General features: G+C 42.2%; 1 protein-coding gene and 22 non-coding genes across 24 annotated transcripts in view; all 23 read left to right on the plus strand.

Moving 5' to 3' along the window:
• The window catches only part of LOC130231790 (calpain-5-like), an 81,363-nt gene that overhangs the window by 15,353 nt on the left and 51,800 nt on the right, over positions 1–14,210 (plus strand). The window lies entirely within an intron of this gene.
• Positions 1,721–1,814, plus strand: trnai-uau (transfer RNA isoleucine (anticodon UAU)). The gene is made up of 2 exons: positions 1,721–1,758; positions 1,779–1,814. It is a non-coding gene; the product is annotated as a tRNA-Ile (tRNA).
• On the plus strand, positions 2,334–2,427 carry trnai-uau (transfer RNA isoleucine (anticodon UAU)). The gene is made up of 2 exons: positions 2,334–2,371; positions 2,392–2,427. It is a non-coding gene; the product is annotated as a tRNA-Ile (tRNA).
• trnai-uau (transfer RNA isoleucine (anticodon UAU)) lies at positions 2,639–2,732 on the plus strand. The gene is made up of 2 exons: positions 2,639–2,676; positions 2,697–2,732. It is a non-coding gene; the product is annotated as a tRNA-Ile (tRNA).
• On the plus strand, positions 3,252–3,345 carry trnai-uau (transfer RNA isoleucine (anticodon UAU)). Its single transcript has 2 exons — positions 3,252–3,289; positions 3,310–3,345. It is a non-coding gene; the product is annotated as a tRNA-Ile (tRNA).
• On the plus strand, positions 3,558–3,651 carry trnai-uau (transfer RNA isoleucine (anticodon UAU)). The gene is made up of 2 exons: positions 3,558–3,595; positions 3,616–3,651. It is a non-coding gene; the product is annotated as a tRNA-Ile (tRNA).
• trnai-uau (transfer RNA isoleucine (anticodon UAU)) lies at positions 3,865–3,958 on the plus strand. Its single transcript has 2 exons — positions 3,865–3,902; positions 3,923–3,958. It is a non-coding gene; the product is annotated as a tRNA-Ile (tRNA).
• On the plus strand, positions 4,479–4,572 carry trnai-uau (transfer RNA isoleucine (anticodon UAU)). The gene is made up of 2 exons: positions 4,479–4,516; positions 4,537–4,572. It is a non-coding gene; the product is annotated as a tRNA-Ile (tRNA).
• Positions 5,091–5,184, plus strand: trnai-uau (transfer RNA isoleucine (anticodon UAU)). Its single transcript has 2 exons — positions 5,091–5,128; positions 5,149–5,184. It is a non-coding gene; the product is annotated as a tRNA-Ile (tRNA).
• trnai-uau (transfer RNA isoleucine (anticodon UAU)) lies at positions 6,622–6,715 on the plus strand. Its single transcript has 2 exons — positions 6,622–6,659; positions 6,680–6,715. It is a non-coding gene; the product is annotated as a tRNA-Ile (tRNA).
• Positions 7,234–7,327, plus strand: trnai-uau (transfer RNA isoleucine (anticodon UAU)). Its single transcript has 2 exons — positions 7,234–7,271; positions 7,292–7,327. It is a non-coding gene; the product is annotated as a tRNA-Ile (tRNA).
• Positions 7,541–7,634, plus strand: trnai-uau (transfer RNA isoleucine (anticodon UAU)). Its single transcript has 2 exons — positions 7,541–7,578; positions 7,599–7,634. It is a non-coding gene; the product is annotated as a tRNA-Ile (tRNA).
• Positions 8,154–8,247, plus strand: trnai-uau (transfer RNA isoleucine (anticodon UAU)). The gene is made up of 2 exons: positions 8,154–8,191; positions 8,212–8,247. It is a non-coding gene; the product is annotated as a tRNA-Ile (tRNA).
• On the plus strand, positions 8,460–8,553 carry trnai-uau (transfer RNA isoleucine (anticodon UAU)). The gene is made up of 2 exons: positions 8,460–8,497; positions 8,518–8,553. It is a non-coding gene; the product is annotated as a tRNA-Ile (tRNA).
• On the plus strand, positions 9,072–9,165 carry trnai-uau (transfer RNA isoleucine (anticodon UAU)). Its single transcript has 2 exons — positions 9,072–9,109; positions 9,130–9,165. It is a non-coding gene; the product is annotated as a tRNA-Ile (tRNA).
• trnai-uau (transfer RNA isoleucine (anticodon UAU)) lies at positions 9,377–9,470 on the plus strand. The gene is made up of 2 exons: positions 9,377–9,414; positions 9,435–9,470. It is a non-coding gene; the product is annotated as a tRNA-Ile (tRNA).
• Positions 9,989–10,082, plus strand: trnai-uau (transfer RNA isoleucine (anticodon UAU)). The gene is made up of 2 exons: positions 9,989–10,026; positions 10,047–10,082. It is a non-coding gene; the product is annotated as a tRNA-Ile (tRNA).
• On the plus strand, positions 10,908–11,001 carry trnai-uau (transfer RNA isoleucine (anticodon UAU)). Its single transcript has 2 exons — positions 10,908–10,945; positions 10,966–11,001. It is a non-coding gene; the product is annotated as a tRNA-Ile (tRNA).
• On the plus strand, positions 11,214–11,307 carry trnai-uau (transfer RNA isoleucine (anticodon UAU)). The gene is made up of 2 exons: positions 11,214–11,251; positions 11,272–11,307. It is a non-coding gene; the product is annotated as a tRNA-Ile (tRNA).
• Positions 11,520–11,613, plus strand: trnai-uau (transfer RNA isoleucine (anticodon UAU)). Its single transcript has 2 exons — positions 11,520–11,557; positions 11,578–11,613. It is a non-coding gene; the product is annotated as a tRNA-Ile (tRNA).
• trnai-uau (transfer RNA isoleucine (anticodon UAU)) lies at positions 13,054–13,147 on the plus strand. Its single transcript has 2 exons — positions 13,054–13,091; positions 13,112–13,147. It is a non-coding gene; the product is annotated as a tRNA-Ile (tRNA).
• trnai-uau (transfer RNA isoleucine (anticodon UAU)) lies at positions 13,667–13,760 on the plus strand. Its single transcript has 2 exons — positions 13,667–13,704; positions 13,725–13,760. It is a non-coding gene; the product is annotated as a tRNA-Ile (tRNA).
• Positions 13,974–14,067, plus strand: trnai-uau (transfer RNA isoleucine (anticodon UAU)). The gene is made up of 2 exons: positions 13,974–14,011; positions 14,032–14,067. It is a non-coding gene; the product is annotated as a tRNA-Ile (tRNA).

Raw genomic sequence — 14,210 nt, forward strand, 5'->3', positions numbered from 1 at the left:
CATTGTCTGAAAGTACTATAAGCGACAGCTCCAGTGGCTGCAATCGGTCAGCGGCAGGGTACTTATAAGACAGTAACAATGCTTAGCAATGCCGAGGTTGTGAGTTTCGAGCCTCACCTGGAGCATGGTTTTAAGATAAAGAAGTCAAGTGGGTTGAAATCAGATGACCAAAGTTGGTTGTGGAGGGCTACCAAACTGCAGATTGTACCATCTATGCTAAACCTTTTACCCGGAACTAAAACAACATGACTCTGAAAGCTTTTAAGCCAATGCTTATCTGGATCAAGATTGTTTTTAGGAATCACTGCAATTGTCTGAAATTACTATAAGCGACAGCTCCAGTGGTGCATCGGTCAGCACGCAGTACTTATAAGACAGTACAAGGCTTAGCAATGCCGAGGTTGTGAGTTTAAAACCTCATCTGAAGCATGGTCTTTAGATAAAGAAGAAAAATAGGTTAGGGATGCACTGATAAGAGTATCGGGTATCGGGTCGATACTTGGTTAAAATACTAGTATCGGACATGAAAGTCCAATACCACGCACTGATACCACTCAACACTTATTAACTGCATGGATGTGATTTGTTGTCCTACCTGACTTCAATGCCTTAATGTATTAATTAGCCTAATGTATTATACATTAATAGCTTAGTCCTTATAAACATGCAGATTGTACCCTCTACGCTAGGCTTTTACACCTGAACTAAAACAGCAATGACTCTGAAAGCTTTTAAGCCAGTGTTATCTGGATCAGGATTGTTTTTATGAATCACTGCATTGTCTGAAATTACTGTAAGCGACAACTCCAGTGGCACAATCGGTCAGCTCGCGGTACTTATAAGACAGTACAATGCTTAGCAATGCCGAGGTTGTGAGTTCGAACCTCACCTGGAGCATGGTTTAAAGATAAAGAAGTCAAGTGGGTTGAAAATCAGGATTGACCAAAGTTGGTTGTGGAGGGCTACCAAACTGCAGATTGTACCATCTATGCTAATCCTTTACACCTGAGCTAAAACAACAATGACTCTGAAAGCTTTTAAGCCAATGTTATCTGGATCAAGATTGTTTTTAGGAATCACTGCATTGTCTGAAATTACTATAAGCGACAGCTCCAGTGGTGCAATCGGTCAGCAGGCAGTACTTATAAGACAGTACAATGCTTAGCAATGCCAAGGTTGTGAGTTCGAGCCTCATCTGGAGCATGGTTTTAAGATAAAGAAGTCAAATGGGTTGAAAATCAGGATTGACCAAAGTTGGTTGTGTAGGGCAATCAAACTGCAGATTGTACCATCTATGCTAAACCTTTACACCTGAACTATTACAACATTGACTCTGAAAGCTTTTAAGCCAATATTATCTGGATCAAGATTGTTTTTATGAATCACTGCATTGTCTGAAATTGCTATAAGAGACAGCTCCAGTGGTGCAACGGTCAGCACGCAGTACTTATAAGACAGTACAATGCTTAGCAATGCCGAGGTTGTGAGTTTAAACCTCATCTGAAGCATGGTCTTTCGATAAAGCAGACATATGGGGTAGAAGCCAGTGTTGTCCAGACGACATTTTGCAGGGCAGCCAACATGCAGATTGTACCCTCTCTGCTAGGCTTTTACACCTGAACTAAAACAACAATGACTCTGAAAGCTTTTAAGCCAATGTTTTCTGGATCATGATTGTTTTTAGGAATCACTGCATTGTCTGAAATTAATATAAGCGACAGCTCCAGTGGCGCAATCGGTCAGCGCGCGGTACTTATAAGACAGTACAATGCTTAGCAATGCCGAGGTTGTGAGTTCGAGCCTCACCTGGAGCATGGTTTTAAAGATTAAGAAGTCAAGTGGGTTGAAAGTCAGGATTGACCAAAGTTGGTTGTGGAGGGCTACCAAACTGCAGATTGTACCATCTATGCTAATCCTTTACACCTGAGCTAAAACAACAATGACTCTGAAAGCTTTTAAGCCAATCTTATCTGGATCAAGATTGTTTTTAGGAATCACTGCATTGTCTGAAATTACTATAAGCGACAGCTCCAGTGGTGCAATCGGTCAGCACGCAGTACTTATAAGACAGTACAATGCTTAGCAATGCCGAGGTTGTGAGTTTAAACCTCATCTGAAGCATGGTCTTTCGATAAAGCAGACATATGGGGTAGAAGCCAGTGTTGTCCAGAGGACATTTTGCAGGGCAGCCAACATGCAGATTGTACCCTCTCTGCTAGGCTTTTACACCTGAACTAAAACAACAATGACTCTGAAAGCTTTTAAGCCAATGTTTTCTGGATCATGCTTGTTTTTAGGAATCACTGCATTGTCTGAAATTACTATAAGCGACAGCTCCAGTGGCGCAATCGGTCAGCGCGCGGTACTTATAAGACAGTACAATGCTTAGCAATGCCGAGGTTGTGAGTTCGAGCCTCACCTGGAGCATAGTTTTAAGATAAAGAAGTCAAGTGGGTTAAAATCAAGATTAACCAAAGTTGGTTTTGGAGGGCTACCAAACTGCAGATTGTACCATCTATGCTAATCCTTTACACCTAAGCTAAAACAACAATGACTCTGAAAGCTTTTAGGCCAATGTTATCTGGATCAAGATTGTTTTTAGGAATTACTGCATTGTCTGAAATTACTGTAAGCGACAGCTCCAGTGGCGCAATCGGTCAGCGCGCGGTACTTATAAGACAGTACAATGCTTAGCAATGCCGAGGTTGTGAGTTCGAACCTCACCTGGAGCATGGTTTTAAAGATAAAGAAGTCAAGTGGGTTGAAAGTCAGGAATGACCAAAGTTGGTTGTGGAGGGCTACCAAACTGCAGATTGTACCATCTATGCTAATCCTTTACACCTGAGCTAAAACAACAATGACTCTGAAAGCTTTTAAGCCAATGTTATCTGGATCAAGATTGTTTTTAGGAATCACTGCATTGTCTGAAATTACTATAAGCGACAGCTCCAGTGGTGCAGTCGATCAGTGCGCAGTACTTATAAGACAGTACAATGCTTAGCAATGCCGAGGTTGTGAGTTTAAACTTCATCTGAAGCATGGTCTTTAGATAAAGCAGACATATGGGATAGAAGCCAGTGTTGTCCAGAGGACATTTTGCAGGGCAGCCAACATGCAGATTGTACCCTCTCTGCTAGGCTTTTACACCTGAACTAAAACAACAATGACTCTGAAAGCTTTTAAGCCAATGTTTTCTGGATCATGCTTGTTTTTAGGAATCACTGCATTGTCTGAAATTACTATAAGCGACAGCTCCAGTGGCGCAATCGGTCAGCGCGCGGTACTTATAAGACAGTACAATGCTTAGCAATGCCGAGGTTGTGAGTTCGAGCCTCACCTGGAGCATGGTTTTAAGATAAAGAAGTCAAGTGGGTTGAAAGTCAGGATTGACCAAAGTTGGTTGTGGAGGGCTACCAAACTGCAGATTGTACCATCTATGCTAATCCTTTACACCTGAGCTAAAACAACAATGACTCTGAAAGCTTTTAAGCCAATCTTATCTGGATCAAGATTGTTTTTAGGAATCACCGCATTGTCTGAAATTACTAAAAGCGACAGCTCCAGTGGCGCAATCGGTCAACGCGTGGTACTTATAAGACAGTATAATGCTCGGCAATGCAGAGATTGTGAGTTCGAACCTCACCTGGAGCATGGTCTTAAAGATAAAGAAGTCAAGTGGGTTGAAAGTCAGGATTGACCAAAGTTGGTTTTGGAGGGCTACCAAACTGCAGATTGTACCATCTATGCTAATACTTTACACCTGAGCTAAAACAACAATGACTCTGAAAGCTTTTAAGCCAATGTTATCTGGATCAAGATTGTTTTTAGGAATCACTGCATTGTCTGAAATTACTGTAAGCGACAGCTCCAGTGGCACAATTGGTCAGCGCGCGGTACTTATAAGACAGTACAATGCTTAGCAATGCCGAGGTTGTGAGTTCGAACCTCACCTGGAGCATGGTTTTAAAGATAAAGAAGTCAAGTGGGTTGAAAGTCAGGATGACCAAAGTTGGTTGTGGAGGGCTACCAAACTGCAGATTGTACCATCTATGCTAATCCTTTACACCTGAGCTAAAACAACAATGACTCTGAAAGCTTTTAAGCCAATCTTTGCTGGATCAAGATTGTTTTTAGGAATCACTCCATTGTCTGAAATTACTATAAGCGACAGCTCCAGTGGTGCAAGTCGGATCAGCGCGCAGTACTTATAAGACAGTACAATGCTTAGCAATGCCGAGGTTGTGAGTTTAAACCTCATCTGAAGCATGGTCTTTCGATAAAGCAGACATATGGGGTAGAAGCCAGTGTTGTCCAGAGGACATTTTGCAGGGCAGCCAACATGCAGATTGTACCCTCTCTGCTAGGCTTTTACACCTGAACTAAAACAACAATGACTCTGAAAGCTTTTAAGCCAATGTTTTCTGGATCATGCTTGTTTTTAGGAATCACTGCATTGTCTGAAATTACTATAAGCGACAGCTCCAGTGGCGCAATCGGTCAGCGCGCGGTACTTATAAGACAGTACAATGCTCAGCAATGCCGAGGTTGTGAGTTCGAACCTCACCTGGAGCATGGTTTTAAGATAAAGAAGTCAAGTGGGTTGAAAATCAGGATTAACCAAAGTTGGTTGTGGAGGGCTACCAAACTGCAGATTGTACCATCTATGCTAAACCTTTACACCTGAACTAAAACAACAATGACTCTGAAAGCTTTTAAGCCAATCTTATCTGGATCAAGATTGTTTTTAGGAATCACTGCATTGTCTGAAATTACTATAAGCGACAGCTCCAGTGGTGCAATCGGTCAGCAGGCAGTACTTATAAGACAGTACAATGCTTAGCAATGCAGAGGTATTGAGTTTAAACCTCATCTGAAGCATGGTCTTTCGATAAAGCAGACGTATGGGGTAGAAGCCAGTGTTGTCCAGAGGACATTTTGCAGGGCAGCCAACATGCAGATTGTACCCTCTCTGCTAGGCTTTTACACCTGAACTAAAACAACAATGACTCTGAAAGCTTTTAAGCCAATGTTTTCTGGATCATGCTTGTTTTTAGGAATCACTGCATTGTCTGAAATTACTATAAGCGACAGCTCCAGTGGCGCAATCGGTCAGCGCGCGGTACTTATAAGACAGTACAATGCTTAGCAATGCCGAGGTTGTGAGTTCGAGCCTCACCTGGAGCATGGTTTTAAGATAAAGAAGTCAAGTGGGTTGAAAATCAGGATTAACCAAAGTTGTTTGTGGAGGGCTACCAAACTGCAGATTGTACCATCTATGCTAATCCTTTACACCTGAGCTAAAACAACAATGACTCTGAAAGCTTTTAAGCCAATGTTATCTGGATCAAGATTGTTTTTAGGAATCACTGCATTGTCTGAAATTACTATAAGCGACAGCTCTAGTGGTGCAATCGGTCAGCAGGCAGTACTTATAAGACAGTACAATGCTTAGCAATGCCAAGGTTGTGAGTTCGAGCCTCACCTGGAGCATGGTTTTAAGATAAAGAAGTCAAGTGGGTTGAAAATCAGGATTGACCAAAGTTGGTTGTGTAGGGCAATCAAACTGCAGATTGTACCATCTATGCTAAACCTTTACACCGGAACTATAACAACATTGACTCTGAAAGCTTTTAAGCCAATACTATCTGGATCAAGATTGTTTTTAGGAATCACTGCATTGTCTGAAACTACTATCAGCGACAGCTCCAGTGGTGCAATCGGTCAGCACGCAGTACTTTTAAGACAGTACAATGCTTAACAATGCCGAGGTAGTGAGTTCGAACCTCACCTGAAGCATGGTTTTAAAGATTAAGAAGTCAAGTGGGTTGAAAGTCAGGATTGACCAAAGTTGGTTGTGGAGGGCTACCAAACTGCAGATTGTACCATCTATGCTAATCCTTTACACCTGAGCTAAAACAACAATGACTCTGAAAGCTTTTAAGCCAATCTTATCTGGATCAAGATTGTTTTTAGGAATCACTGCATTGTCTGAAATTACTATAAGCGACAGCTCCAGTGGTGCAATCGGTCAGCAGGCAGTACTTATAAGACAGTACAATGCTTAGCAATGCCGAGGTTGTGAGTTTAAACCTCACCTGGAGCATGGTTTTAAAGATAAAGAAGTCAAGTGGGTTGAAAGTCAGGATTGACCAAAGTTGGTTGTGGAGGGCTACCAAACTGCAGATTGTACCATCTATGCTAATCCTTTACACCTGAGCTAAAACAACAATGACTCTGAAAGCTTTTAAGCCAATCTTATCTGGATCAAGATTGTTTTTAGGAATCACTGCATTGTCTGAAATTACTATAAGCGACAGCTCCAGTGGTGCAACGGTCAGCACGCAGTACTTATAAGACAGTACAATGCTTAGCAATGCCGAGGTTGTGAGTTTAAACCTCATCTGAAGCATGGTCTTTCGATAAAGCAGACATATAGGGTAGAAGCCAGTGTTATCCAGAGGACATTTTGCAGGGCAGCCAACATGCAGATTGTATCCTCTCTGCTAGGCTTTTACACCTGAACTAAAACAACAATGACTCTGAAAGCTTTTAAGCCAATGTTTTCTGGATCATGATTGTTTTTAGGAATCACTGCATTGTCTGAAATTAACATAAGCGACACCTCCAGTGGCGCAATCGGTCAGCGCGCGGTACTTATAAGACAGTACAATGCTTAGCAATGCCGAGGTTGTGAGTTCGAGCCTCACCTGGAGCATGGTTTTAAAGATTAAGAAGTCAAGTGGGTTGAAAGTCAAGATTGACTAAAGTTGGTTGTGGAGGGCTACCAAACTGCAGATTGTACCATCTATGCTAATCCTTTACACCTGAGCTAAAACAACAATGACTCTGAAAGCTTTTAAGCCAATGTTATCTGGATCAAGATTGTTTTTAGGAATCACTGCATTGTCTGAAATTACTATAAGCGACAGCTCCAGTGGTGCAACGGTCAGCACGCAGTACTTATAAGACAGTACAATGCTTAGCAATGCCGAGGTTGTGAGTTTAAACCTCCTCTGAAGCATGGTCTTTCGATAAAGCAGACATATGGGGTAGAAGCCAGTGTTGTCCAGAGGACATTTTGCAGGGCAGCCAACATGCAGATTGTACCCTCTCTGCTAGGCTTTTACACCTGAACTAAAACAACAATGACTCTGAAAGCTTTTAAGCCAATGTTTTCTGGATCATGATTGTTTTTAGGAATCACCGCATTGTCTGAAATTACTAAAAGCGACAGCTCCAGTGGCGCAATCGGTCAACGCGTGGTACTTATAAGACAGTATAATGCTCAGCAATGCAGAGATTGTGAGTTCGAACCTCACCTGGAGCATGGTCTTAAAGATAAAGAAGTCAAGTGGGTTGAAAGTCAGGATTGACCAAAGTTGGTTTTGGAGGGCTACCAAACTGCAGATTGTACCATCTATGCTAATCTTTTACACCTGAGCTAAAACAACAATGACTCTGAAAGCTTTTAAGCCAATGTTATCTGGATCAAGATTGTTTTTAGGAATCACTGCATTGTCTGAAATTACTGTAAGCGACAGCTCCAGTGGCACAATTGGTCAGCGCGCGGTACTTATAAGACAGTACAATGCTTAGCAATGCCGAGGTTGTGAGTTCGAACCTCACCTGGAGCATGGTTTTAAAGATAAAGAAGTCAAGTGGGTTGAAAGTCAGGAATGACCAAAGTTGGTTGTGGAGGGCTACCAAACTGCAGATTGTACCATCTATGCTAATCCTTTACACCTGAGCTAAAACAACAATGACTCTGAAAGCTTTTAAGCCAATCTTATCTGGATCAAGATTGTTTTTAGGAATCACTGCATTGTCTGAAATTACTATAAGCGACAGCTCCAGTGGTGCAGTCGATCAGCGCGCAGTACTTATAAGACAGTACAATGCTTAGCAATGCCGAGGTTGTGAGTTTAAACCTCATCTGAAGCATGGTCTTTCGATAAAGCACACATATGGGGTAGAAGCCAGTGTTGTCCAGAGGACATTTTGCAGGGCAGCCAACATGCAGATTGTACCCTCTCTGCTAGGCTTTTACACCTGAACTAAAACAACAATGACTCTGAAAGCTTTTAAGCCAATGTTTTCTGGATCATGCTTGTTTTTAGGAATCACTGCATTGTCTGAAATTACTATAAGCGACAGCTCCAGTGGCGCAATCGGTCAGCGCGCGGTACTTATAAGACAGTACAATGCTTAGCAATGCCGAGGTTGTGAGTTCGAGCCTCACCTGGAGCATGAGTTTTAAGATAAAGAAGTCAAGTGGGTTGAAAATCAGGATTACCAAAGTTGGTTTTGGAGGGCTACCAAACTGCAGATTGTACCATCTATGCTAATCCTTTACACCTGAACTAAAACAACAATGACTCTGAAAGCTTTTAAGCCAATGTTATCTGGATCAAGATTGTTTTTAGGAATCACTGCATTGTCTGAAATTACTATAAGCGACAGCTCCAGTGGCGCAATCGGTCAGCGCGCGGTACTTATAAGACAGTACAATGCTTAGCAATGCCGAGGTTGTGAGTTCGAGCCTCACCTGGAGCATGGTTTTAAGATAAAGAAGTCAAGTGGGTTGAAAATCAGGATTGACCAAAGTTGGTTGTGGAGGGCTACCAAACTGCAGATTGTACCATCTATGCTAAACCTTTACACCTGAACTAAAACAACAATGACTCTGAAAGCTTTTAAGCCAATGTTATCTGGATCAAGATTGTTTTTAGGAATCACTGCATTGTCTGAAATTACTATAAGCGACAGCTCCAGTGGTGCAATCGGTCAGCAGGCAGTACTTATAAGACAGTACAATGCTTAGCAATGCCGAGGTTGTGAGTTTAAACCTCATCTGAAGCATGGTCTTTAGATAAAGCAGACATATGGGATAGAAGCCAGTGTTGTCCAGAGGACATTTTGCAGGGCAGCCAACATGCAGATTGTACCCTCTCTGCTAGGCTTTTACACCTGAACTAAAACAACAATGACTCTGAAAGCTTTTAAGCCAATGTTTTCTGGATCATGCTTGTTTTTAGGAATCACTGCATTGTCTGAAATTACTATAAGCGACAGCTCCAGTGGCGCAATCGGTCAGCGCGCGGTACTTATAAGACAGTACAATGCTTAGCAATGCCGAGGTTGTGAGTTCGAGCCTCACCTGGAGCATGGTTTAAGATAAAGAAGTCAAGTGGGTTGAAAATCAGGATTGACCAAAGTTGGTTGTGGAGGGCTACCAAACTGCAGATTGTACCATCTATGCTAATCCTTTACACCTGAACTAAAACAACAATGACTCTGAAAGCTTTTAAGCCAATGTTATCTGGATCAAGATTGTTTTTAGGAATCACTGCATTGTCTGAAATTACTATAAGCGACAGCTCCAGTGGCGCAATCGGTCAGCGCGCGGTACTTATAAGACAGTACAATGCTTAGCAATGCCGAGGTTGTGAGTTCGAACCTCACCTGGAGCATGGTTTTAAAGATAAAGAAGTCAAGTGGGTTGAAAGTCAGGAATGACCAAAGTTGGTTGTGGAGGGCTACCAAACTGCAGATTGTACCATCTATGCTAATCCTTTACACCTGAGCTAAAACAACAATGACTCTGAAAGCTTTTAAGCCAATCTTATCTGGATCAAGATTGTTTTTAGGAATCACTGCATTGTCTGAAATTACTATAAGCGACAGCTCCAGTGGTGCAGTCGATCAGCGCGCAGTACTTATAAGACAGTACAATGCTTAGCAATGCCGAGGTTGTGAGTTTAAACCTCATCTGAAGCATGGTCTTTCGATAAAGCAGACATATGGGGTAGAAGCCAGTGTTGTCCAGAGGACATTTTGCAGGGCAGCCAACATGCAGATTGTACCCTCTCTGCTAGGCTTTTACACCTGAACTAAAACAACAATGACTCTGAAAGCTTTTAAGCCAATGTTTCTGGATCATGCTTGTTTTTAGGAATCACTGCATTGTCTGAAATTACTATAAGCGACAGCTCCAGTGGCGCAATCGGTCAGCGCGCGGTACTTATAAGACAGTACAATGCTTAGCAATGCCGAGGTTGTGAGTTCGAACCTCACCTGGAGCATGGTTTTAAAGATAAAGAAGTCAAGTGGGTTGAAAATCAGGATTGACCAAAGTTGGTTGTGGAGGGCTACCAAACTGCAGATTGTACCATCTATGCTAATCCTTTACACCTGAGCTAAAACAACAATGACTCTGAAAGCTTTTAAGCCAATGTTATCTGGATCAAGATTGTTTTTAGGAATCACTGCATTGTCTGAAATTACTATAAGCGACAGCTCCAGTGGTGCAATCGGTCAGCAGGCAGTACTTATAAGACAGTACAATGCTTAGCAATGCCGAGGTTGTGAGTTCGAGCCTCACCTGGAGCATGGTTTTAAGATAAAGAAGTCAAGTGGGTTGAAAATCAGGATTGACCAAAGTTGGTTGTGGAGGGCTACCAAACTGCAGATTGTACCATCTATGCTAAACCTTTACACCGGAACTATAACAACATTGACTCTGAAAGCTTTTAAGCCAATACTATCTGGATCAAGATTGTTTTTAGGAATCACTGCATTGTCTGAAATTACTATAAGCGACAGCTCCAGTGGTGCAATCGGTCAGCAGGCAGTACTTATAAGACAGTACAATGCTTAGCAATGCCGAGGTTGTGAGTTTAAACCTCATCTGAAGCATGGTCTTTCGATAAAGCACACATATGGGGTAGAAGCCAGTGTTGTCCAGAGGACATTTTGCAGGGCAGCCAACATGCAGATTGTACCCTCTCTGCTAGGCTTTTACACCTGAACTAAAACAACAATGACTCTGAAAGCTTTTAAGCCAATGTTTTCTGGATCGTGCTTGTTTTTAGGAATCACTGCATTGTCTGAAATTACTATAAGCGACAGCTCCAGTGGCGCAATCGGTCAGCGCGCGGTACTTATAAGACAGTACAATGCTTAGCAATGCCGAGGTTGTGAGTTCGAGCCTCACCTGGAGCATGGTTTTAAGATAAAGAAGTCAAGTGGGTTGAAAATCAGGATTAACCAAAGTTGGTTGTGGAGGGCTACCAAACTGCAGATTGTACCATCTATGCTAAACCTTTACACCTGAACTAAAACAACAATGACTCTGAAAGCTTTTAAGCCAATCTTATCTGGATCAAGATTGTTTTTAGGAATCACTGCATTGTCTGAAATTACTATAAGCGACAGCTCCAGTGGCGCAATCGGTCAGCGCGCGGTACTTATAAGACAGTACAATGCTTAGCAATGCCGAGGTTGTGAGTTTAAACCTCATCTGAAGCATGGTCTTTCGATAAAGCAGACGTATGGGGTAGAAGCCAGTGTTGTCCAGAGGACATTTTGCAGGGCAGCCAACATGCAGATTGTACCCTCTCTGCTAGGCTTTTACACCTGAACTAAAACAACAATGACTCTGAAAGCTTTTAAGCCAATGTTTTCTGGATCATGATTGTTTTTAGGAATCACTGCATTGTCTGAAATTACTATAAGCGACAGCTCCAGTGGCGCAATCGGTCAGCGCGCGGTACTTATAAGACAGTACAATGCTTAGCAATGCCGAGGTTGTGAGTTCGAGCCTCACCTGGAGCATGGTTTTAAGATAAAGAAGTCAAGTGGGTTGAAAATCAGGATTAACCAAAGTTTTTTGTGGAGGGCTACCAAACTGCAGATTGTACCATCTATGCTAATCCTTTACACCTGAGCTAAAACAACAATGACTCTGAAAGCTTTTAAGCCAATGTTATCTGGATCAAGATTGTTTTTAGGAATCACTGCATTGTCTGAAATTACTATAAGCGACAGCTCTAGTGGTGCAATCGCTCAGCAGGCAGTACTTATAAGACAGTACAATGCTTAGCAATGCCGAGGTTGTGAGTTCGAGCCTCACCTGGAGCATGGTTTTAAGATAAAGAAGTCAAGTGGGTTGAAAATCAGGATTGACCAAAGTTGGTTGTGTAGGGCAATCAAACTGCAGATTGTACCATCTATGCTAAACCTTTACACCGGAACTATAACAACATTGACTCTGAAAGCTTTTAAGCCAATACTATCTGGATCAAGATTGTTTTTAGGAATCACTGCATTGTCTGAAACTAATATCAGCGACAGCTCCAGTGGTGCAATCGGTCAGCACGCAGTACTTTTAAGACAGTACAATGCTTAACAATGCCGAGGTAGTGAGTTCGAACCTCACCTGAAGCATGGTTTTAAAGATTAAGAAGTCAAGTGGGTTGAAAGTCAGGATTGACCAAAGTTGGTTGTGGAGGGCTACCAAACTGCAGATTGTACCATCTATGCTAATCCTTTACACCTGAGCTAAAACAACAATGACTCTGAAAGCTTTTAAGCCAATCTTATCTGGATCAAGATTGTTTTTAGGAATCACTGCATTGTCTGAAATTACTATAAGCGACAGCTCCAGTGGCGCAATCGGTCAGCAGGCAGTACTTATAAGACAGTACAATGCTTAGCAATGCCGAGGTTGTGAGTTCGAAGCCTCACCTGGAGCATGGTTTTAAAGATAAAGAAGTCAAGTGGGTTGAAAAGTCAGGATTGACCAAAGTTGGTTGTGGAGGGCTACCAAACTGCAGATTGTACCATCTATGCTAATCCTTTACACCTGAGCTAAAACAACAATGACTCTGAAAGCTTTTAAGCCAATCTTATCTGGATCAAGATTGTTTTTAGGAATCACTGCATTGTCTGAAATTACTATAAGCGACAGCTCCAGTGGTGCAATCGGTCAGCACGCAGTACTTATAAGACAGTACAATGCTTAGCAATGCCGAGGTTGTGAGTTTAAACCTCATCTGAAGCATGGTCTTTCGATAAAGCAGACATATAGGGTAGAAGCCAGTGTTATCCAGAGGACATTTTGCAGGGCAGCCAACATGCAGATTGTATCCTCTCTGCTAGGCTTTTACACCTGAACTAAAACAACAATGACTCTGAAAGCTTTTAAGCCAATGTTTTCTGGATCATGATTGTTTTTAGGAATCACTGCATTGTCTGAAATTACTATAAGCGACAGCTCCAGTGGCGCAATCGGTCAGCGCGCGGTACTTATAAGACAGTACAATGCTTAGCAATGCCGAGGTTGTGAGTTCGAGCCTCACCTGGAGCATGGTTTTAAAGATAAAGAAGTCAAGTGGGTTGAAAGTCAGGATTGACTAAAGTTGGTTTTGGAGGGCTACCAAACTGCAGATTGTACCATCTATGCTAATCCTTTACACCTGAGCTAAAACAACAATGACTCTGAAAGCTTTTAAGCCAATGTTATCTGGATCAAGATTGTTTTTAGGAATCACTGCATTGTCTGAAATTACTATAAGCGACAGCTCCAGTGGTGCAATCGGTCAGCACGCAGTACTTATAAGACAGTACAATGCTTAGCAATGCCGAGGTTGTGAGTTTAAACCTCATCTGAAGCATGGTCTTTCGATAAAGCAGACATATGGGGTAGAAGCCAGTGTTGTCCAGAGGACATTTTGCAGGGCAGCCAACATGCAGATTGTACCCTCTCTGCTAGGCTTTTACACCTGAACTAAAACAACAATGACTCTGAAAGCTTTTAAGCCAATGTTTTCTGGATCATGATTGTTTTTAGGAATCACCACATTGTCTGAAATTACTATAAGCGACAGCTCCAGTGGCGCAATCGGTCAACGCGTGGTACTTATAAGACAGTACAATGCTCAGCAATGCAGAGATTGTGAGTTCGAACCTCACCTGGAGCATGGTCTTAAAGATAAAGAAGTCAAGTGGGTTGAAAGTCAGGATTGACCAAAGTTGGTTTTGGAGGGCTACCAAACTGCAGATTGTACCATCTATGCTAATACTTTACACCTGAGCTAAAACAACAATGACTCTGAAAGCTTTTAAGCCAATGTTATCTGGATCAAGATTGTTTTTAGGAATCACTGCATTGTCTGAAATTACTGTAAGCGACAGCTCCAGTGGCACAATCGGTCAGCGCGCGGTACTTATAAGACAGTACAATGCTTAGCAATGCCGAGGTTGTGAGTTCGAACCTCACCTGGAGCATGGTTTTAAAGATAAAGAAGTCAAGTGGGTTGAAAGTCAGGAATGACCAAAGTTGGTTGTGGAGGGCTACCAAACTGCAGATTGTACCATCTATGCTAATCCTTTACACCTGAGCTAAAACAACAATGACTCTGAAAGCTTTT

This window comes from Danio aesculapii, chromosome 7 (genome assembly GCF_903798145.1).
Source record: "Danio aesculapii chromosome 7, fDanAes4.1, whole genome shotgun sequence".
NCBI lineage: Eukaryota > Metazoa > Chordata > Actinopteri > Cypriniformes > Danionidae > Danio > Danio aesculapii.